The sequence below is a fragment of the Aythya ferina genome, assembly GCF_964211825.1.
Source record: "Aythya ferina genome assembly, chromosome: 10".
In the NCBI taxonomy this organism is placed as follows: domain Eukaryota; kingdom Metazoa; phylum Chordata; class Aves; order Anseriformes; family Anatidae; genus Aythya; species Aythya ferina.
In genome coordinates this window covers 5314903-5331335 of record NC_140306.1, presented here as the reverse complement: position 1 = coordinate 5331335, position 16433 = coordinate 5314903, and the positions used below count along the sequence as shown (strand labels likewise).

At 44.1% G+C, this 16433-nt stretch overlaps 1 protein-coding gene across 1 annotated transcript in view; it reads right to left on the bottom strand.

Annotated features, from left to right (window-relative positions):
- Positions 1-1432, bottom strand: part of TAFA4 (TAFA chemokine like family member 4) — a 77634-nt gene extending 76202 nt beyond the window's left edge. Inside the window, exon 1 of the mRNA XM_084531553.1 lies at positions 880-1432. The gene's annotated coding sequence lies outside the window, so the exon portion shown is untranslated. The remainder of the gene's footprint in view (positions 1-879) is intronic.
- Positions 1433-16433: the final 15001 nt, after the last annotated feature.

Sequence of the window (16433 nt, the reverse complement as noted above, 5' to 3'; positions counted from 1 at the left end):
AAACAGCTATTGTACTATTAAACATTGATTAAAGAAAAGAGTTCCATTTAAATTATTAAGTGGTAAGATAAAAAGCATCCCTTCTCTTTTGTACGCTACTTTATTCAGAAGTCAAACTTCTGTAGTCTCACGGAATGCTAATGAATAGCATAATAATGCACAAGGGCAAGAGGGGGCTGAGTAATTAAAAACAGAGGCCAGAAATCAAAGGGCTTGAAATATACTTACCAAAATAATTCAATTATACATTAGAAACCTGGGATAATCAAGACACGTCCCACGGTTTCATTCATCATTATGCCCCAATTTAATATCTCTACCGGTTCGCTGTACGCAGGAAGCAGCAACTGGGACTCTCACGTGCCGTGCTCCAGCTGAAGAGACAAAGGCAAGGCACGCTCGGGTCCCGTTCTCATCACCCTGCACCTTGGAAATGGCTTCACTTGGCTGAGCATATTCTCAGTTAAACTGATTTCTGGGACTATTTTTAGGCACGAGCTATTTCTGTATTGCTTATATATTCCTTTTCTCTCTAGCTTTGCAATTAATTAATTAAAATCTCCACACCCACCATTTTAGCTTCTCCGTAAACTCATCTCCCATCTCTCTCCTTGGCTTCACCTCTTTTTGTGGCTTCAGGCCCTCCTGGTTATTCACAAAAAGCTCTGCCATGCAGTGCAGCAGGTAAGTTTATTCAGCACACCATGCGTTTAGCTGGGATGGCACCACGAGCCTCTCAGGTTTTCATACAACACAAGCTGGGTCCAAAAATTCTGCTGTAGCTTCACAACATCACCTCTCTTACAGGTCACAGAGTCCCTGCACTGCAAGGAAGTGCCTGTGCCACATGATAAAATAAAGAAAAAGAGCCAGTCTGACCTTGTTTGGTGATTTTGTAGACCAACAGAGGATTCGTGTTGCTTTGTGCAGTGTTGATGCAATAAGCTACAATAAAACAGTCCCGTTGGCACTGGTGGCAGCTTCATAGAGGAAACTCCAAGTGGCACGTGGTCAGGAACCATGGAGAAAAAATAAATAAATAAAACAGCAGAAGTGAAAAGAAGTCCCCAGCCAAGAAAGGATAGCAGTATTGCTTACAAAGTTTGCAGACACACAAGTTGTTCCACCCCTCCTGGCACATCATTAAGGCAAAAACAGACAAAACCTGTTGGAAACAACACAGGGCAGGAATTTCAGCAAAACCAGCACTGGGCAGTGGCTTCCTGAAGCATCAGTCTGACTGATTAGAATTTTTAAAAATTTAAGCAGAGACACTACTCCTTGTCCCTAATGAGCACAGGAGTCAAACAAAACACTGCTGGGCTTCACCAGCCATCAGGAGACTGTAAGCCAGCATAGGTCGAAACATTAAATGACCAAAAAAAAGGGAAATGAGAATCTCAGGTCAAGTTTTCCAAAACCAGAGGTCTTAATTAAAATGAAGGTTACGACTTCAGCAGATGGGTGCTGTTTAGCAAAGCCCCAGCTATTACTGAGATTTGCTGCATCTTCAATTTAGAGCAAAACACCACATGAGAAAGAGCGAGTGTGCTTTAGCCACTTTGTGACAGCAGCAAATGTGGCTGTCGCTAACTCCCCAGCCCTCCCAGCTGCATTTTCCTCAATCAGAAATAAAGCTCCTTTTGAGGTGTTTCGGCTCTCCCCAAAGATGTGTATGCACTTGTTACAAAGGAGATCATTAAGACCAACCAGCCTGTAATGTGAGCCAGAGCAGTGTTTGCCAAAGGGGAAGAGGGAAATGTACAAATTAAGATGGATATAATTTTAACATATGGCGAAACAGAGAGCAAAGTACCTATTTTTCCCCATTTTTCTAATGAGGAATTCATTTTTAGAAGGGAAGACATCAACGTACATGTTCCTTGATTTTGCAGGGGGATGGATGGAAAGGGGGGAGCTGTTTCCAGGGGCAAAGCCTGGGCTACGCAGGAGCCCCCCTGCTCCATATTCGGTGCCCAAGTGTGGCGATGAAATACTCTAATAGATATCTTAGTGACATCCTTTTTCGAGAAACAGTCTGGGGCAGTAATTCTAACAGGACAAGTCAGCTGTAATGAATATCTTTCCTCAGCGCAGATGGGGCCTCACTTTACTTGCATGCAGAGCTCCTTTGACTTCCTAAGCCTACACAGAGACAAGAGCAAGTAGCTCTGGCCTCTTATGTTTACCTGCCTTAAACAATGCAGTGGCAATCAATAAATGAACTTCATTTCTTTTAAATATGCAATTACATGAAATAGATTATAGAAGTGACAAAAACCAGAGCGGCTCCACAAACACAGAGCCGGGCTCTGATTTCTATCAGTACGAGATCAAAGTAGTGTAGTTGCTCATTTACAGCTCAAAGCTGCATTATTTTCCCTAACTCAGGCTCTATTGCCAGCCAAGTGAACGCTGTAAAGCAGAAATAGCAAGCCATCTTGATATTTCTTCCCCAGTAAATAACGCTTTACAAAGGAGAGGGAAGATCTTCCTTCCCCTCCCTCTTTCAATTCATTAAGTTCAACTGTGATAACCAGTGAGGCATACAGGGACAGGTTAGGTATCTCTGCCTCTGAATATTTAATTCAGCACTAAATGTAATGCACAGCATCCTTATACCCTTGGGAGTTCAGCAGCCAATATGCCAATGAATATATCCTGACAATAGTGATATTTTCTGCACTTTGGAGGCATGAGTGACATTTGTTCACCACATATGTTACATCGGATGCTGAGGTCTACACTTGTGAGAAATTAATCAGAATCCATCTGTTTCCTTCTCATCCTGGACAATTTCATTACAACTTAACCAAAGATTATAGGATTCTCATGGCTGTGCCCCCAGCCCCCAGCCCAGTCTTGGTGTTTCCATACACGATGATTAAAGCTGCTTAGTTTAAGTAAGGTCAGAAGCAATCTTGCTTCCTGTAGGGAAAGGCATAATGCTCATGAGCAGGGGCCAAAATCTGCTCTAAATTATGTGTAGGCAAATCCAGAATATCCCAACTGACCCAAAGAGGGTTTAGATTTAGCGTGGAGCAGAATCTGGACCTTGATCTTCCAACGCATGTTTCTGGTGGCTGGTTTTGATTGGCATCAGGCTTGAGATGGCATCAAGTCACTTGCGCTGCAGGTTCCCTGTTATGTTTTTGTTTCCCTGTCCAGGGAGTCAGCAAAAGGGTGGCTCAGCCTTCCTCAGGGACTATGGGTTATTGTGCTAATGTTGGGAAAAGAAAGTGCTAAGAATAAAAAAATACAAAATAAAAACCCCAACTCCCTGTACTTGCATGGCAGCTTAGCAAATCCTTTGCTTATTCCTTATTTAATTTTACTTCTTTAATTTGATGTAATAGCACGCAGAGCTGGACAGACAGACTGCTCTGACTCAGCTGATTTACAACCCTAACCACTGCACAGCGATGGCTGCACTTGCTCAGAAGGAGGCTTTTCTCAGAGTTCTTTGGATGAGGCACAAAAGGCACCCCAAAAAAAAGGCATAAATATCAGTGGGGATCTGGTACCTGCATGCTAGGTAACACTTGTAGCCAAGCCTACTGACATGAGGCATCCTGAATGACAGAGGCCAAAAAAATGAACCAAAAAGCGAGGCTTCCATTGCAGGAGCTGTTGACAGAGAGGAGCTGAATGGGAGGCTGAGGAAAGCTGGCAGGGATGGCAACGTGCTCCCGAGATAAGAGGAGGCTGACAGGCAGCTGCAGCACCCAGGGTCCACGCATCTTGGAGGTGAAGCCTGGGAAACAAAGAAACCAGGGCCCTGAGCTCACTGCTGTTGACAGCAGCGGGAGCTTCACTATTTGCTGATGTGCGATGGAGCATCACAGCCGGGCTGCCTGGCAGGTCCCTTTGCAGGGGGCAGGATCCGTACCTACAACCAGCCCAAAGCATTTCAGCCACTCACCCAGCAGCGCTTTTGTTTAGCCCTGGTGCAGGCAGACAGAGACGCGAGGTTCCCACCAGCTCTCACAGAACCACTTGCCTCTTCCAGCAGGGAGCTGGAAAGTGAAGGCAGATGAGATCTGCAAAGCAAACAGCACTCGGACAGCCCGAGATTGGAAACGGCATGAAGGCTCCCTGACCCTGCTCGGAGCCGTGCTGCCTTCCCCGCTTCCCACTGCTATTATTCCAGCTGACTTGCAGATACCCGATAGTTATTTTTGAAATGAAGGTGCATTCAGATCGGGCTGTCACTGGCTGTCTTTTCAATCACGAGTCACTTGATCAGATGTTTTTTTGCTGTAATGTAATCGCATGATGCCAGGGCTTTACACAAGACCTGTATTCTAGCTCCAGTGCCGGGCACTTCCTTGCCAGAAAGACAGCAACATGTTGGGAGATGGCTATAAAAGAAAAGAAAGATCTTGCATAAATTAGCTTATGCTATTTATAGACATGGAGAGCAGACTATCCATGGGACCATCTGCTAATCTATGTCCCATGGCAATTAGAGTCAACATTTCACCACATCTTCTCTAGCAAGGGCTGAGATTATGCACTCTGCTCCTTTTTTTTTTTTTTTTTTTCCTTATAAGACCAACCTTACATCTGTGCTGTTTTGTGTTTCTCTCCAACTTTCATGACACTTCCTATATCTGCTCCCTGAGTGCCTGCTACGAGAAGGGGAAAACCCGAACAGTTTGTTTGATTCCTATGAGGCTGAGGGGCCAGAGGGTGCCAAAGGCTTAGTTTATTTCATTGATTCTCAAAAAGCTTTACTGTTTTAATAAAAAGAAAAAAAACATTGTGCAGTAATGTGATGAATTAATAGAGTGGAGTTTATACAGTTAAGTCTCTTCAGTGCCCCTTGCTATGAACATCCCACATACATTTTCAGAAACAAGTTATAATTTTGGGTACTTTCTGAGTGCCCAACTCAAGATGCTTTCCAAAAATTATCAAAAAAAAAAAATTAGCAGATGTCCCCCCATTTTCTTCAAAGAAACTGAAAGTCTACGAATTTAAACATTCAAACATGTTTTGGAAAACACACGAAGACAAACAAACAACAGTATTTGATGTACAGCTTGTATAAAATTTAAATACTAGATAATTTCCCAAAGTAACTTGCAGAGCAAGGCAGTGCAACTTGAGCTTTTATCTTTTTATACACAATACATTTTTATTACTCTATATAATTTTAATAATTTACACTGGCACCATCAACTGCATTCACTACATTTAGCAACAGGAATTACTATAAGAGCAAGCAAGAAAATATAGACAATTCGATTAGCAGAAAGACTTGCCAGAAAGGCTGCCTTACTGCAGGGTCTAATAGTAAAGGACTCTTGCTGATGTAAAAGATACTATTTTATGGAAATGGAACTCAGACATACGTCACATAGACTAACTTTTTTTTTAATTTACCAAATGTATCAGAGGCTTTCTTATCTGTTTCACTGTTCAATCAGCACAACACCTCAAGCAACATTCGATCTCCAGGTCGTAGCTGATATTACATCTTTTTCCAGTTATGGGGGGTTGGGGAAGGAGAAAGTCATGGAAATGTTAAGCTGTGACACAACCAATTGCTATCCATTTTAGTCTGAAAGTTATCACAGTCCTGAGATATTTAGCAGTCACGTGAGAACAGAGATCTCCACAGCTTGTGCTGCCTGAGCTGCTCTGTATGCAACAATCCCCTCCCAGATCCTCCTTCCCCTTCTGGCCTCCCCAAAACTTTCCCCTCTCTAGTTCCTACTTCCAAACACAGGATACAAGAGCTCTGAGTTACTGAGACTCACAGCCTGAGACCAAAGGTGCTGAGGATAAATTTCTGCAACCATGACCAAAGGTCTAAACTCTCCGCTCAAAACCTAAAGGTTATTATGCAAAGTGCTGGAGGAGAAAAATTGTTTTAATACCTTCCCTCAGCATCTGAAAAGACATAACAGACCATTACTGGCTACGGATATAACATATACAAAGTATACTATGGCATAGATCTAAGTATTTGTGGAATGGTTTTACAACCATTGTTGTCCATTCTTGCACATTAAAACCCACAAAGAGATTTATTTAGAGCATTAAATCATTTAATTTCTCTCTGGCTAGATTTTTAACTATTAAAATATTCATCATGCACTCCAAGAATCTCTATGCCAAGTATTTATTTTATTTTTATAGCCTTTTAAAGAAATAGCTTTAAAATATCTTCAGGTGCACATCTCTCCCTTAAAAACACTGAAAATAAGAGCCCGTTGTAAAACACCAGAGAGAAATAAGTCATCAGCCACTGCTGAGACCAGAGCTCTGCCCAGCAGCCGTGGCTGGAAGGAGGCTGACTCCACAAAATGCAGTGCCCAGAATTGACAAAGCACCTTGTTTCCAAAGTTACAAGGTAGTTCCTGGGGCGTCACGTATGTGGATGTAACCTCTCACTGCCAAGAAGGCTGGGGGGAAAGAGCCTTCTGTAAAGTGGATATTTGCATCAAAACCTCCCTTTTAGGTTTCCTGATGAGCAATGTTTTTTTGTAAGACGTTTGACACAGAAAAAAATCCCTGTTTTCTGTTAGCAAAACCTCTCCCTCACCTTGTCACCCTCTCTGACTGACAGGATACCCCAGTCTGAAATGATGCGCAGAGGCCCCAGCTGGGCCTGCAGCTCATGACCTCATCCCAGCACTCATTTCCTGGCCAAGAGATTAGCAGCACTGCCAAAACCCAGCCCATTTCACCCTGGATCTTTCACTGTGGTGGCAGAAGAAGAGCTCAAGCATCTCCTGCCCCGCACTACACCTTGGATAGGGCCTCTGATGGAGACTGAGGCCATGGCTGGATGCTTGCACACCCCCAGCCCCTCAGCTGGAGACGCTGAATGTGATCAAACACAGGTTGGCAGCCGTGAAGCTCGGTTACAAACTGCCTGGGAAGAGATTACCTTTGGTTTCGGGAACATTTCTTTTAATCTGAAGAGAAGCAGGCGCCTCCCCTTCTCCTCTCTGTGAAGCTCCTCTTTATGCACTGAGCCAGTATCATGCTGAAACACCAGTCTGAACCACTGTGTTCCTCTCAATATTCCCACTTGTGATTTAACTTCTTCCACATGCAAAAACATAGTTCAATCAACCTTCCTTCTGCTTCTTGTTGCAGAGGAAGGATTCAAAGAACAAGGCACAAACCACACAAACTAAACTGTACTCCCTGTGGCTCCTTCAGCATCTCCTCCACTAGCTCTCTGGCCACCATGACTCCTTGGAGGACAAGGGTAGGAAGTAGCTTCAGTCAATTTCATGCAGAATGTCATGCCATTGCTTCTCTTTCCAAAGGAGCTTCATCCTATATATATAAATATATATAAAAAATATATATACATATATATATGCTCTTCTGATTTCTACATATATATAGAAATATGTATACACACACGTGTGTGTATATATTTTATATAATTTATATAATTTTATATAATTTATATAATTTATATAATTTTATATATTTTATATATTTTATATAATTTATATAATTAGGAAGGCCAAAGCTCATCTGGAGCTCAATCTGGCTACTGCCGTTAAAGATAACAAAAAACGTTTCTATAAATACATCAACACAAAAAGGAGGACTAAGGAGAATCTCCATCCTTTACTGGATGCGGGGGGAAACTTAGTTACAAGAGATGAGGAAAAGGCGGAGGTGCTCAATGCCTTCTTTGCCTCAGTCTTTAGCGGCAATACCGGATGTTCTCTGGATACCCAGTACCCTGAGCTGGTGGAAGGGGATGGGGAGCAGGATGTGGCCCTCATTATCCATGACGAACTGGTTGGTGACCTACTACGGCACTTAGATGTGCACAAGTCGATGGGGCCGGATGGGATCCACCCAAGGGTACTGAGGGAACTGGCAGAGGAGCTGGCCAAGCCACTGTCCATCATTTATCAACAGTCCTGGCTATCGGGGGAGGTCCCAATCGACTGGCGGCTAGCAAACGTGACGCCCATCTACAAGAAGGGCCGGAGGGCAGACCCAGGAAACTACAGGCCTGTCAGTTTGACCTCAGTGCCAGGAAAGCTCATGGAGCAGATCCTCCTGAGAGTCATCATGCAGCACTTGAAGGGGAAGCAGGCGATCAGGCCCAGTCAGCATGGCTTTATGAAAGGCAGGTCATGCCTGACGAACCTGATCTCCTTCTATGACAGAGTGACGCGCTGGGTGGATGAGGGAAAGGCTGTGGATGTGGTCTACCTTGACTTCAGCAAGGCTTTTGACACCGTCTCCCACAGCATTCTCCTCAAGAAACTGGCTGCTCTTGGCTTGGACTGGCGCACGCTTCGTTGGGTTAGAAACTGGCTGGATAGCCGGGCCCAAAGAGTCGTGGTGAATGGAGCCAAGTCCAGTTGGAGGCCAGTCACTAGTGGCGTCCCCCAGGGCTCGGTGCTGGGGCCGGTCCTCTTTAATATCTTCATCGATGATCTGGACGAGGGCATCGAGTGCACCCTCAGTAAGTTCGCAGATGACACCAAGTTAGGTGCGTGTGTCGATCTGCTTGAGGGTAGGAAAGCTCTGCAGGAGGCTCTGGATAGGCTGCACCGATGGGCTGAGGTCAACTGCATGAAGTTTAACAAGGCCAAGTGCCGGGTCCTGCACCTGGGGCGCAATAACCCCAAGCAGAGCTACAGGCTGGGAGAGGAATGGTTGGAAAGCTGCCAGGCAGAGAAGGACCTGGGAGTGATGGTGGACAGTCGGCTGAATATGAGCCAGCAGTGTGCTCAGGTGGCCAAGAAGGCCAACGGCATCCTGGCTTGTATTAGGAACAGCGTGACCAGCAGGGCTAGGGAGGTGATCGTCCCCCTGTACTCAGCTCTGGTGAGGCCGCACCTCGAGTACTGTGTTCAGTTTTGGGCCCCTCGCTACAAGAAGGACATCGAGGTGCTTGAGCGGGTGCAGAGAAGGGCGACGAAGCTGGTGAGGGGCCTGGAGAACAAGTCCTACGAGGAGCGGCTGAGGGAGCTGGGCTTGTTCAGCCTGGAGAAGAGGAGGCTCAGGGGTGACCTTATCGCTCTTTTTAGGTACCTCAAGGGAGGCTGTAGCGAGGTGGGGGTTGGCCTGTTCTCCCACGTTCCTGGTGACAGGACGAGGGGGAATGGGTTTAAGTTGAGCCAGGGGAGTTTTAGGCTAGATGTTAGGAAGAACTTCTTCACTGAAAGGGTTGTGAGGCACTGGAACAGGCTGCCCAGGGAAGTGGTGGAGTCACCATCCTTGGAAGTCTTCAAAAGACGTTTAGATGTAGAGCTTAGGGATATGGTTTAGTGGAGGGCTGTTAGCGTTAGGTTGGAGGTTGGACTCGATGACCTTGAGGTCTCTTCCAACCTAGCAAATTCTGTGATTCTGTGATTCTGTGATATATATATATATACATATATATATGTGTATAAATATATGTGTAGAAAACAGGAGAGCCTGTTTGCTACCTACAGTCTCCAGGGAATAAGGGATGTGCTTGTACACGGTCATTCCACCTGTTTTGTTTTTTCTCCCAGACACTGAGATTAATGCAAAAAGGCAAGTAAGACCGCATTTGTAGACACTGACTACATTATTACTGAACACAGAACTTAACACCGAACGTCTGGGTCATTTAAAAGGTGACACACGTTTGCGAGGAAATGCACTTAGTTTATTTATGGACAACACAGAGACACTGGATTCACTACATCATAAGCTTTCCTGAGCAAAATGCCCCAGTCAAGGTAAAGTAAGGAAAGACATCTTGCAGCTGGGGAGGAAGCTTGGTCTTTTTCGACAAATTACTTGCTGTATGGTATATTAAGTATCATTAATGGACTTCATAATCTGTACTGAAATATGACCTGCTACTTCCACAAACAAGTCTCTTACCTTTACCACATTTATTTCCTCCAAACTCTTTGATTTTCATTTAATGTTTATCTAAAAGGCTAAAGACCCAGGCACTCAGCTCAGCTGCATTGACATTGTCTTTTAATTAGCAGAGGTCACTTAATGCTTTTAGTACAATCAACGGTTGCTTTCTTTCCATGATCAACTGCAAGAGCATCACAGTTAATGCAGACTGATTAAAACTTGAAAAATCCTTTAGCACAGGATTTGGTATCCCAGGACATAGATAATCAAGCCACTGCATGTAGATCATTTTCATTGACAGCTTTGATTGCCACTCCATTAGCGTGTGGCCAACAACCACTGCGCTGTATCATTTCACAGAAAACACCCTAATTTCTGCAGCACCACCAGGTCACAGGAAGCACAATTCAGGATCAGTGGGTAAATGGCTGCTCTGCTCGTAACATGGCTCTCCCCATAAGACCTACAATGCTGTGGGTGAAATCAATCCCCAGAGCTATCTCCAGCTGCAAGCTTTGGCATCCTTTAAGTGCCTCCAAAACCTTGTCCCAGAAGAAGGAATACAAAAATTAGTGTTCATAAAGCGATTGGTAAGTGGCGAATAAATCTCACACTGGCACATATACCTGACTCACTACTCTGCCCTGCCTCTGAATGAACATCTAAAAAACATGACCAACCTTGTGCTGTTTGCAAATACAAAATGTTTTCCTTGTATATAAGTGAAACTAGGAACCTTGCCTTATTTCAGTGGGAAAATAATAAAAAATAAAAAGTAAAAAATGTATCAGCTCTTTGGAAATAGAGTCTACGTCAAATTTAAAACAACAGCAGGTCTTTTCGCACCAGTGTCACTGGCCTTTCTAAGAGAGAGACTAAAAGCTATAGGTAAACAGACTCATCTATTGCCTGTGCTTACTAATAGTTTTGTTAATCCTTACCCTTCAGACCCATGCACAAAGAAAATTATTCCAGGAAACCAACAGTAAAAACTCCTTTATAATCCCTGCATTATATTATATCTGCTACTGAGTTCTCAAAGTCAGTAAAATCAGAGGAGCTCTTACTCTGTCTGTTACAAATTAATGAAGGCTTCTTAGTCTTGGTAGCTTTTTATTGCTAGACAGGGAGCATATGTCAGAAAACATATGGCAGCCGACAAAACCAGGATGAACCAGACCCAAAAAAAAAAAAAATACAGCAAGGATTTCTATTTAAAAAACAATTACATAAAGCTCCATTGGAATGGCCACATACATCCACAAACCAGCCCTTCTCATCTCCTGTGATGCATTTAGGTTATGAAAGGATTTTGTTTCACAGGAAAGAATTTGAGACATAAGGAATGCAGGACAATTTTAAATTAAACAGAATGGCTATGGCAACATCTGCAATAGATTGGTTCCCTGAAACACAATAGAGGAGATAACAGTTGTCTTATCTATGGTTTGGTAAATAATTTCTCCTACCTCAAGGGTCATTACATCTTCTGCTCTTTCTGTCATTTGTGATTCCTCTGAGGGGCTAAGGAATAAAGCCTCCACAGGTGCTTTGGGTGGAGGTGAAGGGCTCTAAATAACAGCTCTAAATAACAGCCCTCAGTTTAGCCATGTAAGACAAGAAACCTCATTCCTGTCCCAACACTCCTGCATCAGACAGCAACTTCCAGCCCTGAAAAATGCAGCATCTCCCTACATCAGATTTAGCTGGAAGTCAGCGACAGGAGCCATGAGGGAAAAGCTTGTCTGCTTTCCTACATCCCCCAAAGCTCCACAGTCCCCTACAGAGAGGAATGAGGAGCTTGTAGGGTGAAAAAAAAAAAAAAAAAAAAAAAAGCACAGGGCCCCAAACTGGTAAATCAGCAGAAAACCCCTCCTCTCCTTTCCTTAAGTTTGGACTCATTGGGTGGGGATAACAGCAGCCAAAATCCAGTCCCCATCACTTGGGTAGCACGTGCGCATCACTCACCCACCTGCCACCAAACACTTGCTCTGGGAAGGCTCTGGGCTGCCCTGGGAGCAGCACTCCTACAGCACACTGATGTTAAAAGAAACCCACAGGTCTGCAGCTGGAGACTGCTTCTCTATTACTGGAGAAGAAAAAAAAAAAAATTAAGAAGAGGGTCACCTTAGCTCAAGAGAAGAAGGAGGGGAAAGGAGGAACAGCAAGATTTCATGTACAAAGGTATTAAAACTAAAAGCTGTGGAGAAGGTGAGGGGCACTTCGATCAGGCAGAGCTAAACACACAAGTGATGCACAGGAATCTCCTGGGAAAAAGTCAGGACAGAAGTGACAGCTGGTCTAAAGAAATACCATTTTGAGATCCAAACCCCCGTCAGAAATGCCCACCAGTATGGCCAATAAAGAAGTTCAATAAAAATGGGCAGGCAGAAAAAGGACACAAAATACATAAATACATGCTTATTCAATAAAGAAATGGAACGGCAAAATTGAGCAAACAAGGCTGCCTGGTGATGGGAGACAGCCTGATTTATTTGCCTTGCTGAAACCCGGGAGCGTGGAGAACACAGCGGGGAAACCGTGTTGTCTCGGTAGGAATTATGCAGCAGAGGAGGGTTAGGTCATGGCGAGAGCACTTGAAAGAGCCCCTGGAAGCCAAGTCTCCAAAGGAAGCAAAAAAATCACAGACAGCACCTAATGGATGTAGGTGGACCAGAAGTGTTGTGCTATTTGCTTGAGGGTATGCCGAGAAAAAGTTCTTCTGGTTTTTGTTTTTTTAAATCTATGAAGAGTTAATAATAAAGCAGTAGTGACTTTAATTACCTGCCTGCAGCTGATTACTGCCCTGCCGCAGTGACGAGCTGTCTCTTAGCAACTCACAGCCAGCTTTTGGAAAGGCTCGGACCAGGGACAGAGGCTCCATCTCCAAGGGACTGAAGTTTAGTGATAAACTCTGTCTGTACTATTTGGTTTTAGGAGCCAAGGATATTGCAGTGATGCAGTTTACCTCCCATAGTAAGGGATCACACTAAAAAAAACACTTGGGAATGTAGTTAGGAATCGAGTACTCTTTTCAATGAAAATAGTCAAATCTTGGATTTGGCACTGGGGATACACAGGCATTTCTGGCAGAAGAGAGGTGTGGAATTATAAACCAGCTGTGACTTTTTTCATTGTAGAAAAAGTTGATTATTTTAAGAAATAGTTGAAAGTTATGCACGTCACAGTGAGCAATATGTTTTGTAGAGGAAAACTGCATCTCTCTGCAAGTTGGTCTGCAAAATAATAAGGGAAACTCACCTACGAATTGTATGGTCTTTGGAAAGGTCCTGGCAAGGGTTTGTGGATGACCTGAAGTATCCAGGAGAGGGAGATTAAGTACTGCCACAGCTCAAGAACTGGTAAAGAGATGGGTATAACCAGTTAATTTTCAAGAGGATCAAAGAATTTAATCACCACTGATGCTTAATGAATTAACGAGCTAGAAAAGCACATAAATAATAAACAGAGAGAGGCTAGAAAAACTCCAGAGGGTCAGGCAACTTCATGACCAGACACACAGAATTAAAAACAAAGAAATACTGATGCAGGCCTACTCTTGTGTATACATAAGTACTTTACTTCATTGGAAACCACTTCCAATAATAACTAATAGCGACAAAGAGTAACATGAGATGGAGTTGCCTGCAAGAGCCCTGCTAAAACTTTCCTCTGTGATGCACTGGCTGGAAGAGCAGCCAACAGGAGAAGCACCACTGTGGAAAATGATACCAGCCCCAGCTTTGACACAATCTGAAGCCCCTGGATAGGCGAGCCATGGATTTCAGCAGGGCTGGGGCTTCACTCACCATGGCCATGGCCAGCCCCATTTGCCATCTCAGACCCGCAGCAAATGCAAAGTGCAGCACAAAAAAGGAGTGGTTCAGGTCTGGTTAAGCGGAGACAAGTAACAATTAGAGATACATCGGCAACTGCCTTCGGAGTGAGAAAGCAAATAGGTTTTAACAGGAATTTTAAGAAAGGAAGGACAGACAAGCTGGAGGACAGCAAAGCTGCAGGGAACAGGCTGTACTTTCTACAACCTGCTCTCCAACAGGTTTTCACCCAAAGCTGGATTTGGAAAAGGATCTACACAGGATCCACAGCTGCAAGTTTCTTGTCCCTCTTCATTTAGATGTCCCTAGCACAAAATTTGGTAAGCAAACCACTCTTATTGCATTCAGGAGAAGCCTTGCTGTACAGCAATGCTCTCGTGCAGCATTGCAATGCCTGTATCCTTGTGAAAGATGCTTTAACGAACTGCTCTTTTAAAATACCTGCCGACAGAAGAGCATCGGCTGTGTAAATATGATATTGGAAAGTTGTTAGAAAGTAAATACAAGAGTGAGTAAACATGGCTTTATCAGGAGGGGACTAGACACACAAAGCTCTCGAAAGCAGCTAAGTTGTTTAAGGTTTGCAAAACGTCAGGCAGAAATTTTTAGCTGAGTACTGTCAGTGGGACCTGAGATGTCCTCAGCCAAGTCCCTTCTGCAGAGATCGAGCTTCTGCCACAGACAGGGCTTGCATTTCAACTACTGCTTCCAAAGTGACAACAGCATCCTCAATTGATGTCATTGCATGAAGCTAATATTAAAAGCTTTCAAATCTGATCAATAAAACACAATTTACATTAAATGACCTGAGAGCTGTCAATTTTTATATATTTTTTTAAAATCCTCATCTTACTCAAGAGCTCCTGACTTAAAAGGAAAACATTATGGTTATTAAGTAATGATTGATTTATTACATACCATTCAGAACTGTTTTCTTTGAAGCATGCATTAAGAGGCCTAATATTCCCAAGTTTTTTTCTTTGGGTTGAACGTTAAAAACACCGAATAGTTAAAAAACAAGAGTTTTGCAACCGAGGGCAAAATGAGGAGGTTTGGAGTATGTGTGTTCCTCTTAGTTACTTAGCTTTTCAAAAAATAAAAATAAAGGAATGTTTTAATACTCTGTATTGAACTAACCACGGTTTTCTTTCATTAGGGAAAGTAGTGGTGAAAACAAGCAAGATGTCTGCTGTACTCCCCACTGCCCGATGCAGCCCTGCCTTACCGATGTTACGCACAGGAGGGATGGCTCATGTGGCACCAACTCAGATGGATTGCTCAGACTTCAAAGTGTGCAGACACATTCTTCAGCTGCTGTTGTCCCTGCTGAGATTTATCCAGCTTCATAATTAAGTTTAACATGGGAAATACTTGGTGTTCCACGTGCACCTCCACCCAGTGAACCCCCTGCATTTCACCCACACGGATTCAGCCGCTGCTGCAGGACTGGGAGCACTGGGACTCCAAGGTCCCAGCAGGAGCAGGGTTTCCATCCACCACCTCATACTGCGAGCAGGGTGCCTCATTCCCCACCCTACCTGCAGGGCCACCACTCCACTTCACTTTCTTATTTGGAAAAGCTCCTGGACTTCAACTCACACTCAAGCATCACTTCAGCATGTACTTGAGTGCTTTGCTGGAGTACTCAAGTCCCAGCTGCCCAATTCCTTTCACTGTAAACCCTCAGCTCCTCACTAAGAGGGCAAAGGAGGTGAGAATCCTGCCTGGTGCCTGCAGGAGAGAGCTCCTGGCACAGACACAAGCAATCTGGTAACCTTCAGTGACTGGGGAGGAGGGAGCTTTGTAAGGGAGAATCCAGGCTGCCTAAATAATGAAGTAAGGGCTATCAGAGAATGTGTACGTAAAAGGGAGACTGAAAGTTTAGACTACGTTAGACCACAATAAATAAATTATAAGAAATGCTGAATACTTTACTACGTATTTGTATTTAGTAATAAAATATTTTAAAAATATATTTAAAAAGTAAAGTAAGTATATTTACTAATTTACTAAGACGTTTATCCAAAAAAAAGTTTTACATTTCTCATCCCCCACTGGGTCCCACATGGCAGCTGAGGCCTCAGCTGGTCAATGAGTTTTGTGGTTTTTTCTCCCCCACCCCCATTTTCATCTGGACTGAGGCATCTTCCTTTAGCAGCACCCATCCTGTCTTTGAGGCTCGTATCCCTTTACATCGGAGACAAGCTTGCTTATTTTTCTGACACCGCTAAAGTTCTTGCAGTCATAACAAACTACGAACAGCCAGTCAGCCTGACAAAGATGAAGCGATAGGTAGGAGGCATATTTCATTACACTATCAAGGCTTTGGCGTGGTAATTGGTGAAGAAACAATCCAGAGCTGTCAGCTCAATACACACGCCTTTTCACTGACTGACGTGCTGAGTCCTTGATGGGGTAATGAATGATGTCCAACCTCAATCACCGCTGCGCTCACACCCTCCTATCTGGTGTCCTGGCAAAGCCCCGAGCAGCACGAGCATCCCTCACCACCCCTCAGCCACCCCCCTGCACAGCCCAGGGCCAGGGCAGGTTCCCACGCCCAACACATAACCACCAGGAGAATTATAATTATCTGCAGGATGCAAACATCAAATGCCAATTTTTATTTTGCTGAGCTGTTGAAAGCTGTGGGTCAGGCTGCAGGCAGAGAAATCAGCTCCACTAGCTTTGACCAGAGACAAGTGGCAATGCAGGGCATCTCATCCCTGCCCCAGGCAGCCCAGGTCAGCTCAAAAG